The sequence below is a fragment of the Staurois parvus genome, unplaced genomic scaffold (assembly GCF_062004578.1).
Source record: "Staurois parvus isolate SC_StPar_1 unplaced genomic scaffold, SC_StPar_1.0 ptg000891l, whole genome shotgun sequence".
NCBI lineage: Eukaryota > Metazoa > Chordata > Amphibia > Anura > Ranidae > Staurois > Staurois parvus.
Window position 1 is genome coordinate 1,630,834 of NW_028318687.1, and position 19,426 is coordinate 1,650,259.

The window sequence follows — 19,426 nt, forward strand, 5'->3', positions numbered from 1 at the left end:
TTAGGGTCACCAAAGCCCCACCTTATGTGAGGGTCTCCAGAGCCCCCCTCCTTACATCAGGGTCCCCAGATTCACCACCTCACATCAGGGTCCCCAAAGTCCTCCCCCCTCTTACACAGGGTCCCCAGAGTCCCTCTCCTTACATCAGGATCCCCAAAGAACCACCTCCTTACATAAGGGTCCCCAGATTCCCCACCTCACATCAGGGTCCCCAAAGTCCCCCCCCCTTATCCCCAGAGCTCCCCCTTAGATTTTGGTCCCTAGAGATTCCATTTACATCAGTGCAGCAGGCAGTTACATCACAACCCACCCACCTACCTGCCATTATGTAAGTCTCTGGTAGCAAATGGGGAGTCAAGGCACCAGATGCTGTGACAGGGAGCTGATGTGGTGGAGAGTTTCCTGGACGTACGTGCAGCTAGAAATCTGGTGCCCCCCCTCCAACCTCAAAAGACTGCACCCAGGTTCACAGGAGAGACATGAGTCCCAACAGGTGAGAGGTATCAGTAGAGGCATAGCTGCTCCACAACAAAGAATTTGGATGAATAGGGGCCAAACTTAGTTTTCTTTAGCTTAGTGTTCTTTAGCTCTGTAGGCATGGAGCGTATACCACAAAGCAAGGGAACGTAGCTGAGCAGACCTCCTTGATCCTGGGGAGCTTTAAGGATAGATTTAGCAGTCATGTGTCATTTATAATTCCCCCCAAGTTATGCAATTATATTAAAGGATAAGTTCACCTTTTAATAAAAAATAATAAATGCACATTTGTTTTGCAGGTAAAAAAAATGGGCATTTTTTTGTCTGCAGGAGCCTGTAAAGCATTGCACCAACGATCAGCAGATTGCTGGTGCCATGCAGGTCTCCTGCAGATCTGTCAGTAAATCTGCTTTCCCATACGGGATGTTCAGGCAAGCAGGTATACTGACAGGAAGATTCAATGAACTACCACAGAGCTCCACAGCACCGTGGTAGTTCATTGAGGACTACAAACTGACAGTCGCTAAGGCTGTCCGGACTTGTAGTCTCTCATTCACAGAGGACTGTGAATGAGTGACGGGGCCAGGCAGGTGGAGCCCCAAAAGGCTGGGTTTTTTTTTTTAATTTGACAGCTAGCGAGGGGGGAGAAGATCCCCACTAGCTGTCAAAGCAGGGAGTGAGGGGAACGGGGGCCAGTCTGACCATAACCTGTTACTTGTTACATCCTGAATATGGGTGTAACATGTAACATGTTACAGAAGGTGAACCTATTCTTAAAGTGGATACCTTGTATGTCAGGGCTTCGTCTAATGCGGGCCGCCAGAGTTTTGATGCAAAAGGCGTAAAGAAAGGGGGGCGTGAGGGCACCTATGCCTCGTGCCATTGGAGATAGTGAAAGGGGAGGAGATAGAAAATGGCGCGCCATTGTCAACGAGCACAAACGGATAATAGCCCTTAAGAAGGGGACCTTTAGGTTAAGGTGACAGAGGGTGGCAAACAGGAATGGCCAGCTAAGCCTATCAAAGGCCTTTTCCGCATCAAGGCTGAAGAGCAACACCTCTGTTTGGTTCCTGTTTGCCACTTCAATAAGGTTTATTACCTTTCTAGTATTATCACCAGTTGGGCGGAAAGGAATAAACCCCACCTGGTCTTTGTGGATTACTGATGGGAGGATTTTATCCTGTCTATTGGCTAGTATTTTTGTGAAGAGCAGGGGCGGACTGACCATTTGGAAACTCGGGCACTGCCCAAGGGCCCGGGGTCAGTAGGGGGCCCCATGAGATGCCCCTGGTACCTTTTTCATAGGCTTTTTTGAGTTTGGGCAAGGACACAGGGGCCCCATGATCCCCTATTGCCCGGGGCCCCATGAGTTGTCAGTCCGCCCTTGGTGAAGAGTTTAAGATCCGAAATTAATAATGTGATTGCCTGTAATTAGAACATAATGTTTGATCTTTTCAAGTTTTAGGAATGATTGTGATAAATGAAGATTGCATTACTCTCAGGATAGGGGAGACAGCTAGAAAAGAATTAAACAATGAAGTATAGTGTAGGAGAAAGAATGGAAGGAAAGTTTTATCATAGGAGTAGGACAGACCATTAGGTCCAGACGACTTATTTGAGGAAGAGACTTAGAGTGACACTAAAGCTCCGGGGTTTTTTTTTTTAACTTTTTTTAAATAACAATCATGTCATACTTACCTGCTCTGTGCAGTGATTATGCACAGAGCAGCCCTGATGATCTTCTTTTTGGGTCCCTAGTGGGGCTCCTGGCTCCTCCCCCTCAAGCAGTGCCCTTCAAGCAGTGCACTTGTATGGGCTGCCCTACGAGTGACAAATGCCCCAACATAGTTCAAGAATCATTTTGGACATGGAGCGCCATTCATCTTGGCAGCAAAACACACACCTGCTAACCATTAACAATTAGCCTGCATTCACACCTGGGAGTTTCTGAATGCACAACGACCCACACAGAAAATGCACACTTTGCCATGCATTCCGAAAACGCAGTCAAGCTTGCGTTACCATTTAGGCTGCATCCTATTCTGTGCATTTCAGAACGTGTTGCAACTTGCACAAAAAATGCATGCTTTGCCGTGCGTTTCAAAAACATGCAGCAATGCACATTTTACTTACGTTACCATTTGTTTCCTATCTGCGCGTTTCTGAATGCACAGGAACCTGCAAGAAAATGCACACTTTCCTGTGTGTTTTGAAAATGTGCTGCAATGTGTATCATTCTTGCATTGCCGTTTAGGCTACATTTACATCTGCACATTTCCGAATGCATGGAAACCTGCAAAAAAAATCCCACTGATCCATCAAAGTTGCATAGGAATGCTTCTTATCAGTAAAGTAGCTTTGAAATCACTTTGAAATCGCTTTGAAGTCACACCTGGTTGCTGGGAAGCTGTACTCCAAAGTCAAGCTGGAATTCGTGCCACTTTCATGTTGCGCTAGTGTGAACAAGGGCTCAAGGACAAATGCCATAGTACCTGTTTTATCTGAGTTTTCATCCACCACCGATTATTTAAACTATCGCAGAGCCAAACAGAGCCTTTTATGTTTAAAGATAATATGTCAGTCATGTGAGTGCAAAAAAAATCAGATAATAGCATACTTAGCTGACTGGAAGCTGATGAGTCATGCAAAAGATAGAATGTACTCCAGTTAATCCAAATCCCGTAACAGAGGTGCTGTATAGCAGGGCTGATGCTCCAGGGTAGACAGGTAGCCAGACAAGGGTCAAGAAGTCAAGTAAAGGGGAAGGAGAGCAAGTAAATGAAAAACACAAATCAGAAAACAAAACAATTGTAGCATACTCAAAAGCAGACTATAACCTGTCAAGAGAAAGAAAGATTGGCGGGGTGGAATTTCCCAAGCAGACCCACAAGAGGGGAGAGAGATAATCTCCCGTTAAATAAAGAAGGTAATGAACCGTCAGGAGGCCCCAAGGGGCAAAGTGTGGTGGACCAAGGATACAGAGGTCTATCTCCTGGGCCTGCTTAAAAATATGTGATGCTTAGGTAAGCTTTACAAAACATGGTAGAGAGATTTCTCAGCAGGGTCAATTGAACACGCTGAGAAACCCATGGGGTCAAATGAACTACAAAGACAGAGTCACCTCTAGCAACGGGCAGAAAAGGGGGACAAACTGCACCAGGGAAGTGGACTCCAGAAGTTACTCTCAAGAAAATCCTTGAAGGCCATAAGACTGCACTGATAATCTATAGCAACAATTTCAGCCCAACTAAATGTAAGGTAACTAAGGGTTAACTGAACCATTAACTGGTGCATAAACAATGGCAGCCTTAACTAACTAGTACAGAGGTCACAGAGGTAGTGTAGCCCAGTGCTGGTCAACCTAACTGTGCCGCCACCAAACATTTAAAGTAAGAACTGTGTTGAATTAATGCCCCCTCTAGCGCCCAGCTGTAATAGTGACATCATGTCTAGTGGCACCGAGAGAGAGAGGAGGAGCCAACAAACAGCTGCGGATTGTGGGACATTTAGTCCAGATGTGAGAGATTTGCTAGGCGCCGATGCTGATGGGAACTACAGGCTCCAGGTGGTGGAGGAGAGGTGAATGCTGGGAGAGGATATATAGGTCAGACTCCAGAGAATGCTCTTACTCTAAGGACTATGAGCTGAAGCTGCAAGCAGGACTGCTGTGGAGAGCTAAGCAGACCACGCAGTCCAGATGGTGTAGGGAGTCTTTTCAGCAGAGCAGCCATCTACAGTTTCCTGTAAGCAGAAGTAACTGAGCCAAGACATGAGCCTCGTTGCCGCTTCAGCTACAGCAGAATACCAGTGTCACAAGGCGCTAGTCTCCACGTCCCACGCTGGTTGCAGATTCTGCAGGAGCTTCCAGGGTCTTCAAGGTGGCGTTAAAAGTCCTTGGAATGTAGTGGCCTGGGCGGCAAGACAATCATAGACCTGCAAATGTTCTTGCTTAGTGTCATGTAGATCCTCCTCCAGGGAGGTTACTTTGGTGGAGAGTAGACACAGATCCGATCAGATCCAATCAGAGCATATTAAATTCAGATCCACAAGTCTTGAATAAGTAAGTGGAAGTATTGTGTAACATCCTGCTACAAGTGTTTAATGCAGGATGTTAAAGCAAACACAAGATGGCAGTGCCCTGCAGAACATTGGCATTCACACTCTGTAGAACAGCCCAATGGAACTTGTATGCTGAACAGCAGGACTTTACTAAGGAGCAGTGTATCTAGAAACTACCTTACCCAGGGGAGCTGGCGTGTGGGCGGAGGCATAGATATATATATATATATATATATATATATATATAAATATATATATATATATATATATATATATAAAAGATGGGACAGGAAGTGAGAGGGAAGAGATCTGGAGAGAGGAGTGCACTGACTGCCTGAGGACCGACCCAGCCCATGGAAAGAGAGATAAAGGAGGCAAGGAGAGTCTACTGATCGCTGACATTGCCGCATTATCCAGAAAAATAATCTGTCAGCAGGCGACCAGATGGAACACTGCAGGCAGGACTGGAGAGTGTGCGGAAGCCCAATCTGAGGAGATAGACAGACTGCCAGAATTCGCCAGATGCCATCCCTGGGGTGAGAGAGTCCCAAGCATTACCAAGGAAATGGAACACTGACACTTGCACCATCTTTGCTATTTTTCTGCACACAGTTGCGGACATTACACATAGCTATCATAAGTTGTGGCCAAGTTCCTCCAGCAGCTATTGCTTGACCACATTCAATAGAGCCTTATCATCAGGGCTGATAGCAGGACAGCCATTCTGCAGGCCGAACCACAGTTGTGTCACCACCATCATCAATTTACTTTTTCAAAGAGACCTTTTCCTATTGTGCCATTAGTCTTGCAGTCTAGGAGGAGTTGCCCTGTGTCAACAATCACTTCTGCCAGCTTAACATCTTATTTCTTTAGATCTACTAGTGACTAGTGCTTTAAAGGGGCATTACACAAGTCAATTGCTGCTTTCAGAAGGAGTGTTGTTCTTCTCTTTCTTTATTTTATTGTTCCTCAGAAAACTATTATTTACACTTCCTCTCATTGTGCACTAACTGGGCCCCATCACGCACGCAGAAGACTCTTCACCGCATTTAAGGGAACATTGGTTGTTTTGGGGTAAAGAGTTATTTTCTTATTTCAGGCTACCTCCCTGCCATCTTGTTCTGAGGGTCCAAAGTGAGCTAGTGTACCTGTTTGTAAGTTCTTGCTGCTCACTGGGGACTGTAAAGCCACCTCAGGTTGAAGGTATTGGGATAGTTTCTGAAAAGCAGGCGTGCTAAACCTGAGACTCTGCAATAAGTGTTTTCTTTTTCTTGTTTAACCTCCCTGGCAGTCTAACTAATCAATACTTTTGAATGTCAAAGCGGTACATTGTTTTGCATAGAAATTTGTTGTTTTATATTGTAGGCCTCTAATTCTTAGGAATAACTCACTTAAATCTGTCCAAACAAGAGTCTAGTAAACATCCCAGGTATGATAAAGTTTGAAACATGAATTCATAAATTATAATATAATAAATAATTATAAAAAATAATCTAATAATAATAAATTTTATTCAATAATGTAATCAAACCAAAAACACTGAAATTTGAAATAGAGCACCAAGTTCGCACATCACTGAGCTCAGTCGCAGAATCGTTTTCAGTGTCTGATGACGAATTTCCCCACGAATCATTATCACTCAATCCTGCAAGTGGTTCTAATTTACTATCGCTGTTCTCTAGCTGGTCTAAAACCGCTTTTGACATAAAGGGATGCTTTTTGGACGCCATGGACGTTTCTCAGTTTCAAGGCAGAAAGAACGGTAAAAATGCAGGCAGGGCACAGGACAAAGCACTAGGGACAAAATGTATGTGAAATGGTTTGATACAGTAATGTTATACTATGTGATTTTAGTGTATTTTGTGAATGTCACTCTTTAAAATGTTTTAATTTCCCGCCAGTTCCGGCCCCCGTGCGTCCCGACGCTCGCAGGGACTGGAACCTGGAAGACGGATACCAGCATCGGCCGGAGGAGATGGCCAGGGACGCTGCAGGGGGGATATCGTGGGAGCGAAGGACAAGGTAAGTGAAACGGATTCTGGAACAACGCTGCAGGGTAATCCCGAGTGTAGCTCAGGGTTACCACTTTTGGCACTGATAATTAACCCCAAGCTACACTCGGGAATACCGCCAGGGAGGTTAATAGCAAAAATGTCAAAAGTATTGTTTTTTTCTCAAAATTGTCACTTTTTTTTTATAGCGCAAAAAATAAAAAACGCACAGGCAATCAAATACCACCGAAAGAAAGCTCAATTAGTAGGAAAAAAATGTATTTTGGGTACAGCGTTGCATGACTGCGCAATTGTCAGTTAAATTAACGTAGCATCGTAACGCAAAAAATGGCATGGTCAGGAAGGGGGGTAAATCCTCAGGGCAATTGGTTAAAGCTTGCATGTTTACATCAACTGAACTAAGCTCTATCTAGCTTGGATTGGATGTAGGTGGGTGTAAACGGGCACAAGTCTCTTACATCTGCTGCTCCATAGAAGAAAAGGAGGGTCCGATCAGGTTTGCCTAGAAAACAGACAGGTGGACCTGAATGGACTGTTCAAGTGAAATGGGTCTTCAAAGTACAGGTTTTAATATATAAAACTTTTATTCTGGAGTGTCTACTTTTAAGGGTGCAGGAATGTAATTAGGATTTTTTAAATCCAAAGCGAGATAGGGCCTCTTCATTCAAAAACATGGTATGAGAAAAAGCTAAATTCTTCAAAATCTACATTGAACACAGTTATTTTTCAATAGCATTTAGCAGTTTGAACCAAATCGCGCTCTTCTAGTAGTCACCTTCAACTGGATTCATTCTATAATATTGAAAATGTTTTGCTATTTATAGAGCTTCCTTAGTTCTAATGAGTGTTAGGGACAAACCCAACTTTCATATCTGCACGAGTTTACAGGTCACTACACTGCTTTGTATACACCAAACTACTTTGCTTTTTATCCACGCTATTTACTTAAAGCGTGTACTTCAGAAGTTCTTATCATGACCCATATATATTCCACATACCAGTACCAATGACTTGGTGTTTCCCTGAATGGGTTCAGGGTTCCCCTGCATGTACAGGTCAACCACAGGGAGAGAACCTGGTGATAACATTGCACAGCTATGTTTCTGTCTGTAGAAGTTATCTTTATACTTTTTGAGCCCCTTGTACAAACTGCTAGTTGCAAAGCTGGCCATAAACAAGTAGATTTTCAAATCAATGTTCACACAAAAATTTGTAGGAACATTCGAACAAAACAAAAAGTGGATTTTCTTAAATAAAAACCAAATACAAAGTTAGAAATTTGTTTGTGCAAACATTTCCACCCTGCTCTTTCAAATTTTCTCAGCCATGTGGTTGAAAATGAACATTGATTTGACCCCACTAATAATTAGAAAATCGAATGAATCTTAAAACTGTAAATTTCAAACACAATTCTATTAGTGTATAGCCAGCTTTAGTCTATGATTTTGATATTGAATTTTAAAGTGTAGGTGGTTAATGTAATCTGTAAATTCAAGAGGACTCATTCAGTAATACCTACTTCACATCCAGGCCATTTATGGCACATTTTGTTTACATGTTAAAAATCTGTATTTTTGCTAGAAAATGTCTTAGAACCCCCAAACATTCTATATATATTTTTAAAGCAAAGGCCCTAAAAAATAAATTAATTTTTTTTGCAGTTTTTTTATGCCACACGGTATTTGCGCAATAGTTTTTTAAATGCAATTTTTGGGAAAAAAGACACTTTTTAAATTCTATTGCAAAAAAATACAATACATAACCCAATTTTTATACAATATAAAAGATGATTTTATTAAATAGATACCAAACATGTCATGCTTTAAAATTGCGCACGCCTGTGCAACAGCGACGGATGGCCTAAATTTTACTATTCATTGGCGATGCTTAAAAAGCCTTTACAGGTTACCACTTTAGATTTACAGAGGAGGTCTAGTGCTGTAATAACTGCTCATCATCTGACGATCGCTGCGATACCTCACGTGTGGGACAATCAGTGTTTGCGGAAAAATGAAATGCCCCTTGCTTTTCCTTATTCTATTCATAAAAAAAAAAAGGCCAGGAGGGATCTTCACCATTCTGAGCATCCCTCAGAAGGTGGCTGTGCACTCTCGCTGTGCCTGTGTCCCATGAACACAGCACAACGCAGCACAGCAGAAGGGGTCTCTGATTGGCCCTTCTGATCACATGATGACTGTGTCCAATCACAGCCATCATGTGATGTCAACAAAGCTGTCAGTCTGTTGATTTGCTCCGCCTCTCCTCACACAGAGCCCACTAGTGAGGAAAAGCATGGCCGATCTGTGTAAAACTGAGTTACACACACATATCACCCCACAGTGCCCCCCACACAGCTGTCAGTGCACCAGTGGTCCACATCTGTCACACAGTACCAGTGATCCACATTTGTCACACAGTACCAGTGGTCATCCACATCTGTACCAGAGATGCACATCTGTCACAGTGTACCAGCGTAAAATTCACATGTGTACCAGTGTAAATTCCACATCAGTACCAGTGATCCACATCTGTCACAGTGTACCAGTGTAAAATCCACATCTAGAAATTCTGAAGGACCCTCTGCACACTGGTATATACCCTTTCAAGCAAACTATGCAACAAATAGGGATATTTGGTTCACACATATTGCAATACATGTTTAAGCTGGCCAACTGCGTCAAAGTAATCCCTCTATGGCCAGTCCTACTCTGCTCTGCCTACGCAAGTGCTACTGTGGACACAATGCTAGCATAGGGGAAAAGACACAATGGGGAGAGCTACAAGGTTCAGGTCTGGCTACTGACCCAACAATACAACAAACAAGAGATCCCTGTGCTCAAATCCATACAGCTAGTGCATGCATCTCTTGTTTGTTGTATTGTTGGGTCAGTAGCCAGACCTGAACCTTGTAGCTCTCCCCATTGTGTCTTTTCCCCTATGCTAGCATTGTGTCCACAGTAGCACTTGCGTAGGCAGGGCAGAGTAGGACTGGCCATAGAGGGATTACTTTGACGCAGTTGGCCAGCTTAAACATGTATTGCAATATGTGTGAACCAAATATCCCTATTTGTTGCATAGTTTGCTTGAAAGGGTATATACCAGTGTGCAGAGGGTCCTTCAGAATTTCTAGAGTTAATGTGGTTACACCCCTTTAGCACCTGATGGATAAATGCATGCACTAGCTGTATGGATTTGAGCACAGGGATCTCTTGTTTGTTGTATTTGTCTTGGAAATTCGCTTTAACGAATTTCTCCTTACCGTGAGTACTCGCAGTTGGATGTGCAGAAATCCCCCATAAAGCTGTGCGAATCTCGCTTACCACGACTGCAGCCAAACTACACGATTCCTGCCCATCCAAATACTTTGGTTCTGTTGAATTTGTGGGTGATGGAGCTCCGTTACCCTAGAATGATCACACGACACTCTAAGGCTGGTTGCAATCCACATAAGGGCCGGCTTTAGGCTCAGCTCTCTGTTTTTATTCAAAATACACACATGCCCCCCACATGAATAAAGTCAATCCCTCCCACCGAACAATACAATGGGGATTGCCTATACAGAGGATATACATTCCAATTGGAGCATAGCCTTTGCTATTATCTATCACTGGTCCTCCCCCATGAACCTTCTGAGGTCAGCAGACTTCCTCCCCTTCCCCCCTATGAGCCATCTGAGGTCATATTTCCTGTCCTACTAGCTTCTATTGGTATGTAAAATTCTCTGCACAAGCACTCCCTAAAAATATCAGTCTGTACCTGGATGGGCCCGATACGATCTTTATTAAAACACATCCATCCAAGATACAGTTTCAAGTTGGTAATGGGTTGTAAGATATGCATAAGCCTACACGTGGAGTTCACACCGCTTGCGCATTGCGTTATGAAGCCCACGTGGTACCATGCTGCTGATATGTGGATACAGGCCCACGGTCTACTGACAGCAGCATTCGCATGGAATGCCGTGGTGGTATACACGCCGGTCTATAAGCGCAGATCTGCCATCTCATCCATTACCAAGCCGAGTACTGTAATACATACATTGTACATGCGCATGGCCCAATTGCAGCCTTCAGAGCTTTAATTAAGCCACACGAGAGACATATGAATAACACGAATACATGACACATTTAAAGTTCGACCAACAATACAAAATTTCCATGACATTCCCTCCTGTTTTATCATATTCTCCTCGTGTCCCTTCTTGATCTTCTTCAGCTTGATGGGTGTAGTCTCAAACTTCAAAGAGTTCCTGTAGTTGTCCCTGAGAATAAAGCTCCACGGGGTACCTGAAACAACAAGACCCGACGCAGACTCGACGCAAACAGGCTTGATTGAAGCGATGATCCTCAAGAGCGTTGGAACCTTCACTACAGGAAGGCTCTTGCAAAAACCACAAACAGACTTGTGGTATGAATAAAGCTTGTGATCCCACGGTGGTCTGGGGAGATCCAGCAACAGATTCTCAAATTGCCCCTGCAGACGGGGCCACACAAGGCTGGTCTCGACCCAGACAGTTTTCCAAATCGCAGACACAAACCATGATGAGGCTTGAAGCTTGCTTGAAGGTCTTGGAGAATGTGGTCTTCAGAGAGATAAATTAGAGGGAAGCCAGGACGTAATCTGTAGAGAAGGTGGATGGTTGGTGAGGTCTTCCTCCGATCAGTGGTTGGAGTGGGATCCCAGGAGCGGGCATGGAGATGTGGTCGTCTGCCCGAGCTTGGTTTACACGGTCGATGAGGCAACAGGAACATCTCACCGCGGCATATAAAAGGCAGATGAAAAAGAGAAGCATCAGGATATACACTCCCACTTCCTTCAACCAAGATCCGATGGAGAACAGGAAATCTCCCAATCCTCCCAAACCCTTGAACGGATTCCAACCCTCACTAGCTATAGCTCTAGCTTTTCCCTGTAGTTCACTAACTTTGTCCATATGGGCCTGGACCTTGTCATCGGTGTCTTCTATCCAAGTACAACAATCCTCTCCGATGAACTCACAGAACCCCCCTTTGGCGGCTAAAAGATAATCGAGGGCCATCTTCTCCTGAAGCACTAAAATTCCCATCTGCCGTTGTTCTTGGGCAATTTCTCTGACAGCCTCTACGGTCTCGTTAAACATACTATCCACGATGACAGAAAAATTGTTCAGGCGCTTCATAAGTTCTATTCCCCATCCTGTCCATGAGGGGAACCAAGCCCATGCCTGGTCGCCCTCAGAGAACAGCTCCCTGCGAACTCTCCCTGCCATCCTTACCTTCTTGTGGACCATCAACTCTTCATGGTCCATCACTACATAGGATGCGGGGACTAGCTTTATGAGGGCACACGAACCTTTCGCGTTCTGGGGAAATGTTCTATAGGCTGCCGAACCACACAGAAAATAGTATGGACCTGTCAGAGCAGAACAGGAGGAGTTCCTCGTTCGGCCTCTGGTACTGAGCAACAGTTGCACAGACTGGGGGATTGCTCCCTCAGTCTGCACATCACATCCGTCCTTCCAACACACGTGGTCTGGTCGGTCAGTGTGGTTACTCAGAAAGGAAGTCTGGTTAGTCAGATTGACAGTTATACCTCCCTCGCAGGTGGTAATCCCAACAAACTTGTTACCTGTGCCAAAGCTGATGTTAAAGCACACCTGAGGGCTGCCTAGCTGTCCAGTTACCCATAATGGACTGGTGAGGGCCCTACAGGAGCTAGAGCTAATATTGGTGCTGAAACTGATGTTACCTGCTAAAAATGTGTCATTAAGTTCTACCGATAAATGTCTACGTGGGGGCTGACCAGGGGTCCCTTGCTTTTTCATGCCGACGCGGATGTCATATAGGGCATGAACAGCGGCCATTGCGGACATGTGATGACTGGGTGGGGGCTTAGAGCATACACAACAGTTGGTTTTGTTGGCGGTTCTGGCTAAACGTAGGTGCATTTTAAATAAAAGGTTGGGGTATCTGCCATCTTTTCCTCCGTTCACACACATGTAAGACATACAAACAAAAAGAAAAAGGAAAATGACACCCCTCATTCTCTGGTGTAGCTGAAAAGCTTCTTGCAGTGGCTTGCGTGCACCCAGTTGTCTCGTCCCTCGAGTTTGAGTGAGGTAGGTGTCGTCAGCTGGACTTGGTATGGTCCGGTGAACCGTGGCTCGAGTCCGGTTCTTTGATGTTTCTTTAGGACGACCCAATCACCTGGCTCAATAGAAAGAACACCTGTTATTGTATTTGGATCGGGGAGCGATTCGCGAACCCGATGGTGTATCTTCTGCAGCTCCCGTTGCAGAGATTGCACATAACCTGTAAGCTGTGAATGCAAAGACGACAACTGTTGAGGAAAGTACAACCCTGTTTTGGGAGGTCCCCCAAACAACACCTCGTAGGGTGACAGCCCATGTGGTTGCCGAGGGGCATTCCGGATGGAATAGAGGGCAATGGGGAGACACTCAGGCCAAGGTTTTTTGGTATCGGCCATGATTTTGGAGATCCTGTTTTTAAGGATTCCGTTGAGACGTTCAACCTTACCGCTACTCTCGGGGTGATACGGGGTGTGTAGCCCTTGGTTGATGTGAAGGGCTTTACATACCTCTGCAAAGATCTGTCCAGTGAAGTGTGACCCCCTATCGGACTCGATGGTTTCAGGTAGACCCCAGCGGCACACAACCTCAGACAGGATTTTCTTCGCCGTGGTACTAGCGTTGGCACATGTGACGGGCCACGCTTCAGGCCAGCCTGAAAACATATCTACACAGACCAAGGCGTATTCGTACGGCCCACTCTTTGGTAACGAGATGTAATCGATCTGGATGCGTTGGAAGGGGCGTTCAGGTTTTGGTGAGTGCCTTTGGGGTATTACTACCGTTCTGCCAGGGTTGTGTAGGGCACAGACTAGGCAAGAAGCTGCAAAGGTAGCTGCAGCAGTACTGAACCCAGGTGCAATCCAATGCTCGTCTACCAACGCACACATAGCCGTCTTAGATTGGTGCCCAGGGTAGTGAGCCAAGTGGGCCATCATGGGGAAAAGGGACTTTGGCAAACACCATCTTTTGTTCAGGCACCAAATGTCATTCGACCCTTGGGAGGCTCCTGCTGCTGTCCATCTAGCCTTCTCCTGCAAACCCGCCTGCGATTGCAGTTTTTTAAACTCGTCTAACGAAACCTCTGAAGGGATGGCCAGCATCAGAACCCCCGTTTCTTGAACCAGTGCACCGGCCTTTGCGGACCGATCTGCCAAAGCGTTTCCACATGCCTCCACACTAGTCTCAGTGGTATGAGCTTTCACCTTAAGAACAGCAATCTCCCGTGGCAGGCCGAAGGCAATGAACAACCTGTCAATCAGTTCTGCATGCTTCACCGGTTTACCTGAACTTGTGAGAAATCCCCTCGCTTTCCAGATGGGACCAAAGTCATGTGCAATACCAAACGCGTACCTCGAATCCGTATAAACATTAATCCTCTGACCTTCATGTAACTCACATGCCCTGGCCAGTGCCCACAGCTCAGCTTCCTGAGCTGACATATGTGCGTTCAGAGAGCCCTTTTCCACAACGTCACTTTCCGTCGTGACCGCGTAACCAGTGTGTGGCTTACCGTCTTGGGTGTAGTACCTGGACCCATCGACAAAAAGATTTTTCGCTTCCGGTATTGGCGTTTCCTTCACTGGGCTGATCGCCGCTGACTCCAGTTCCATCAAAGAAATGCAGTTGTGTCCTTTGGAAGAGAGGTTAGTAGTGGACAAAGAAGACATGTTAGTAGAAGAGGTGTTAGTATTGTTAGTCGGGTTGCAAAATTCAGCACCGTCGTTGTTGTCCTCCCCCCCTTTCTCGTCTTCCAACACAGGAAGAAGAGAAGCTGGGTTAAGAATAGTGCATCGTTTGATAGAGAGGTTAGTAGGAGTTAGGAGGGCTACCTCGTATTTGGTCAATCTTGCTGCAGAGAGATGTTTAGTTTGGACCTGGTTTAGGATCTCTTGCACCGAGTGCGGAGTGTAGAGTGTGAGGGGTGAATCCAAAACGATGTCACCCACTTTTTGGACAAGGACAGCACAAGCAGCCACTGCCCTCACACAACCCGGGGACCCTTTGATGACTGGGTCCAGAGCGGTCGATAGGTACATGATGGGGCGGTATTTGGTTCCGTGAAGTTGGGTTAGTACTCCGGTTGCATGGCCCTGACTTTCATGACAGAAAAGGTAGAAAGGTAGGTCATAGTTGGGTAGACCTAGGGCTGGTGCTATTGAGAGTTCCTGAGTCAAATCTTGAAGAGTTGACCAGTCGTCATCTGACATTTGAAATGGTGTTTTGGATGTCAGCTCATACAGGGGACCAAGTTTGTCCGAGATGTTGGGGACCCAATCTCTGCAGTAGTTGATAAGGCCGAGGACGGCTCTCAGCTGACGGTGGTTTTTGGGTCTCTTTAGGTCTTGCAATGTCTGCACTCTTTGGGTTGTTAGGTGCCTGGTGCCCTGAGAAATACAATGCCCCAAGAAGATGACTTTTTCCTGGCAGAGTTGTAATTTCTCCTTGCTGGCCTTGTTGCCCGTTGACGCCAGATGGTTGAGTAATGAAACAGTATGTTGATAACAATCCTTTTTAGTGGGACAGCAGAGGAGCAAGTCATCAACATACTGTAACAACACCACCTCTGGATTCATTGGGGTCCACTGATCTAACACGATTTTCAGCTTGCAGCTGTATTCCGAGGGACTGGTTACTGCTCCCTGGGGGAGACGGGTCCAGGTAAGTTGTCGGCCCTGGAAGGAGAAGGCAAAAAGGTACTGACACTGGGGATCCAGGGGTACCGAGAAAAACGCGTTTGACAGATCAATGACGGTAAAAAATTTTGCATTGGGTGGTACGGTTGCCAGCAGGGTGTGTGGATTGGGCACCAAAGGGGCATCACTGATGATGATTTTGTTTACCGCTCTCAGGTCATGTACCAGCCGGTAGGTGGTCGGTTGACCAGGTGCTGTCTTTTTTGCTACTGGGAATAATGGTGTGTTACATGGCGACTGGGTTGGGGTGAGGACCTTTATCTGTAGATAATGGTCGATCTGGGTTTTTAGGCTGTCCATTTGAGCTACACTTAAAGGATATTGTGGTAGTTGTGGTAACACGCTTCCTGGTCTGATGTTGACTGTAGTTGGAGGTACCGGCAAGAGACCCACATCATATTTATCTGCTGCCCAAACTTTGGGGTCAACTTCAGCCAATACGTCCAACTCCAGACAATATGTAGCCTCGGTGAGATAAGGTAGGGCCAACAATGTGCACAGTCTTTCTTCCGACAGGGCACTACTCACCACAACACCCGATGGGGTGAACTCAATGACAGCTTGAATGTCTGACAAGATGTCCGCTCCCAAAAGATTGATGGGGACGTCATCTGAGACCAGCACTGACCTGACAGCCTCAGTGTGCAGACCTAACCTGAAATGGAGTGGTTTGGTGGACTGTAGAGACACTGTTTGACCTGTGAGACCTACCGTCGGTGTGTTTGCCCCTGAGAGGGGTACCTTGCCTTGGATGTCCTGTTTTCGCAAGACTGTTCTGGCTGCACCGGTGTCGATGAGGCAAGGGAGGGGATATTTTAATTCCTCGAGAAAAAGATGGATCTGGGCCGACACCGATTTGCCAACTTCCTATGAGGATTCATAGGAGTTACTTACCATGGTGGTCATAGGGGCGGGGGACTCATCAGGAATGAACTGCCACCGACCTTTAGGTAATTGGGGACAGCTCCTCCTCATGTGCCCCGTTTGGTGGCACTGGAAGCACCTGGGTGGGGGCCTATCCTTCCTGTGACCCAGATCCCTTGGTTTTTCGTGTGGGGTCTGGGACATAAGAACTTTGGCCTTGTCTTGTTTTCTTCTATCCATTTCCCTCTCTATTGCCGCAAGAGTGGAAAGGATAGCAGGGATAGACATCTCATTATATTCGGGTCGGGCCAGAACCAGCCTTTCCCGAATTTTAATATTGATGCCTTCCAAAAATTTGGCCCGCAACAGAATGTGCGTCGCGGTCACCTTTACCCCTTCAGTTGGAGCATCAGGTCCAACTTCCAGATCTGCATCCAGTGCCGTTTGCTTGAGACGGCGCCAGAAGCAGGCGCTTTCCTCATTAGGACCCTGGGTGAGCTTCATCATGTCCGTAGTAGAGGTAGCACCATACATTTCTGGAAGCTTTGCCTTTAGCTGTGTACAGAACTCTTTGCCCCCTGAAGTCATCTCCTCATGCGTGGTTATAGAGCACCCTGCAATCACTGTACTGGCCACTTCCATGCCCACCTTTGCCCATAGGATCTGTGCACAATCTGACCCGCTCATACCATAGCTGAACTGGTTTTGTCCAAACATTCGAGCAAATCCTCTCGGATTGACTCGATAGTCCGGGAGCTCAGCCAGAATAGTGCGGATCTCTGCCGGGGTGAAGGGGACATGCCAAACTACCCGTTCCCCTAAAGTCCGTTCCCCCCGTGCATTGGGAGGACCTTCAAATTGCTGCACCCTGACTGGATAGGCCTCGGTCCGGGAAGAGTGCAAGGGCTGACCCAGCATCATCGGTGGGCTTAGATTAACCACCTCGCTTACTGCACCTTCAGGTTTGAGGTCCCTCAGATCAGGGTATAGCTGGGGGGCAGGGGTCTGATCAGTGGTTCGTAGCGCTTTGATGCAATCCGCCCTGTTTTTTAACCGGGTGTCTATTCCCCTTGATTCACAGATAGTCTGCAAATCGGTTGTTGAGAAGGCTTCATAGTTGGAAACAGAAGGAGCTGGGGTGAAGCAGGGAGAAGGGAGAGGTAGAGGCAGAGGCTGAGGCATAGAGACAGAAGACACAGAAGGTATGTCAAGAGTGACGTCACTAACAGAAGAGACAGGTGCAGTTATACTTATCTCAGCCACTGTTGGTTGTTGGGGAACCCCAGCAGACCCTGATCCTGCCTGCCTTAGTAGAGTCAGCCCTGAAAGAGCTTCTTCCACCTCTGACACTGGATCCTCCTGTTTTATTCCCTCTGGAGGCCAGGTATACATCACCTGGTTCTTCCGGACAGACACCAGTTTATGTATGCCCTGCCTCCCTAATTGGATTGACCTGTGAAGCCATAGCTGTGCGATCTCTAGTTCTGACGCCTGCATCCGTGGTTCAAATTCAGAGATGAATTTTTCCCACCTCCATGCGTCAAATGTACCTTCCCGGGGAATTTCCCATCTGGTACCCTTCGACCATTTATTCCACCTTTTGAGGGGTTCTGTAGACTTCCCCCCCAAACTCACCTTCATCAGTTGTGCAGCTGTCCTTACCCTGAAGAGGGCTGGTTCCCCCTCTCTCTTCATGGACTGACTACTGCCCATCGTGACTAGTCACTGGTATATATCCCGCGTCCGGGTACCTGTTTACCCCCTGGAGCACTCGGTGGGATCCTACCGAGAGGCCTGATTCCACCACTTTCCCAGCACAGCGTAATTTATGTGATACTTATCGATCACCCGAAGCGCATCAAGTGGCGGTCAGACTGAGAGCACACCTCCCACTCCCACAGCGCAATTTGTGTGATCCTGACCACCCGAAGTGTTTGTGGTAACCAGGATTTCCCTGGACCGCCCACTCACACAGCGTAATTTATGTGGTTCTCATCACCCACTGTGTTTGGCAGGCCACACCGCACAATGATGAAAGTGGCTTTTCTCTCCCTGCACACAGTAGCTAACACAAGTCAAAACAAAAAGAGGGGTTCTTGGATGTTACTTAGGGGTCACTGGTTGGGCAGAAACCTGCTAACTGACCTTTAGGAAATTTGTGTAAAGAAAAAAAAACTTTCCTAATACACACAGAAAAACCCTTTTTCAACCTGAAAAACTGTTAAAAAGGACAAAGTGGATCCTTATGAAAAACACGGGACGTTTCACAGTAAAACAATTACACAGAGGTAAACCGAAAAACTGCGCCAAAAGTAACCTTGTTGCTGACGCAAAAATCACTCCTATCAGCACCGCTAAACGATCCACATTATACACGCAATCTTTACTGCAACCACCTAGAACCGTTTACACAAAAAGTCTGCTGGACGTGAAACACGCGACACAGCAGCTTAAAACAAACCCGCTTTACAATAAGGAACTACTTTTAACAGGAAAAACACAAGAAAAACATAATCACTATACAAGAAATCTATGTGCAAAAACCCAGACTTCACCGCGCTCACTAAATGTGGAACACGTGAAGGGAAAACTCGCTTAACACACTTTAAATTGGCTGGCAATACGCAAATTTAAAGCTAAAAGCAAACAACTTAAACTGTAAAAAATTTGGATTAAAAACACAATATGGGTCAAATGCATATAGGAAACTTCATGCACATTGCATAGAGATTACTGCACATTTGGTAGCCAACAAAATGGCCACCAAACAAAAGGAGTCCATGTGGTTTAGTCAAGAAAATGACCCCCCACAGAGGAGCACATGGCAGATACTAGAATGACCCCCCACAGAGGAGCACATGGCAGATACTAGAATGACCCCCCACAGAGGAGCACATGGCAGATACTAGAATGACCCCCCACAGAGGAGCACACGGCAGACTCTAGCCTCAAAATTGCCTCTTACATAAAACAGACTTTTAGACAGAACATACACTGGACAATTACACAACAATATGAAGCACACATACAACACAATTTGGGCACAATCACAGAACGGACATAAAACACCAACATATCACACTAACATGCACATGTAACAGAAAGGACCCCCTGCTGCATGCTTGCTGGGAGCAGTAGTACCACAAAACATTGTACAGATCACATACACACAGAGATCTTACAACAGTTAACAATTAACCTAAGCCTTTCAGCACTGTAATAATTACCTCACGTGGAGGGGGGTAAAGCAA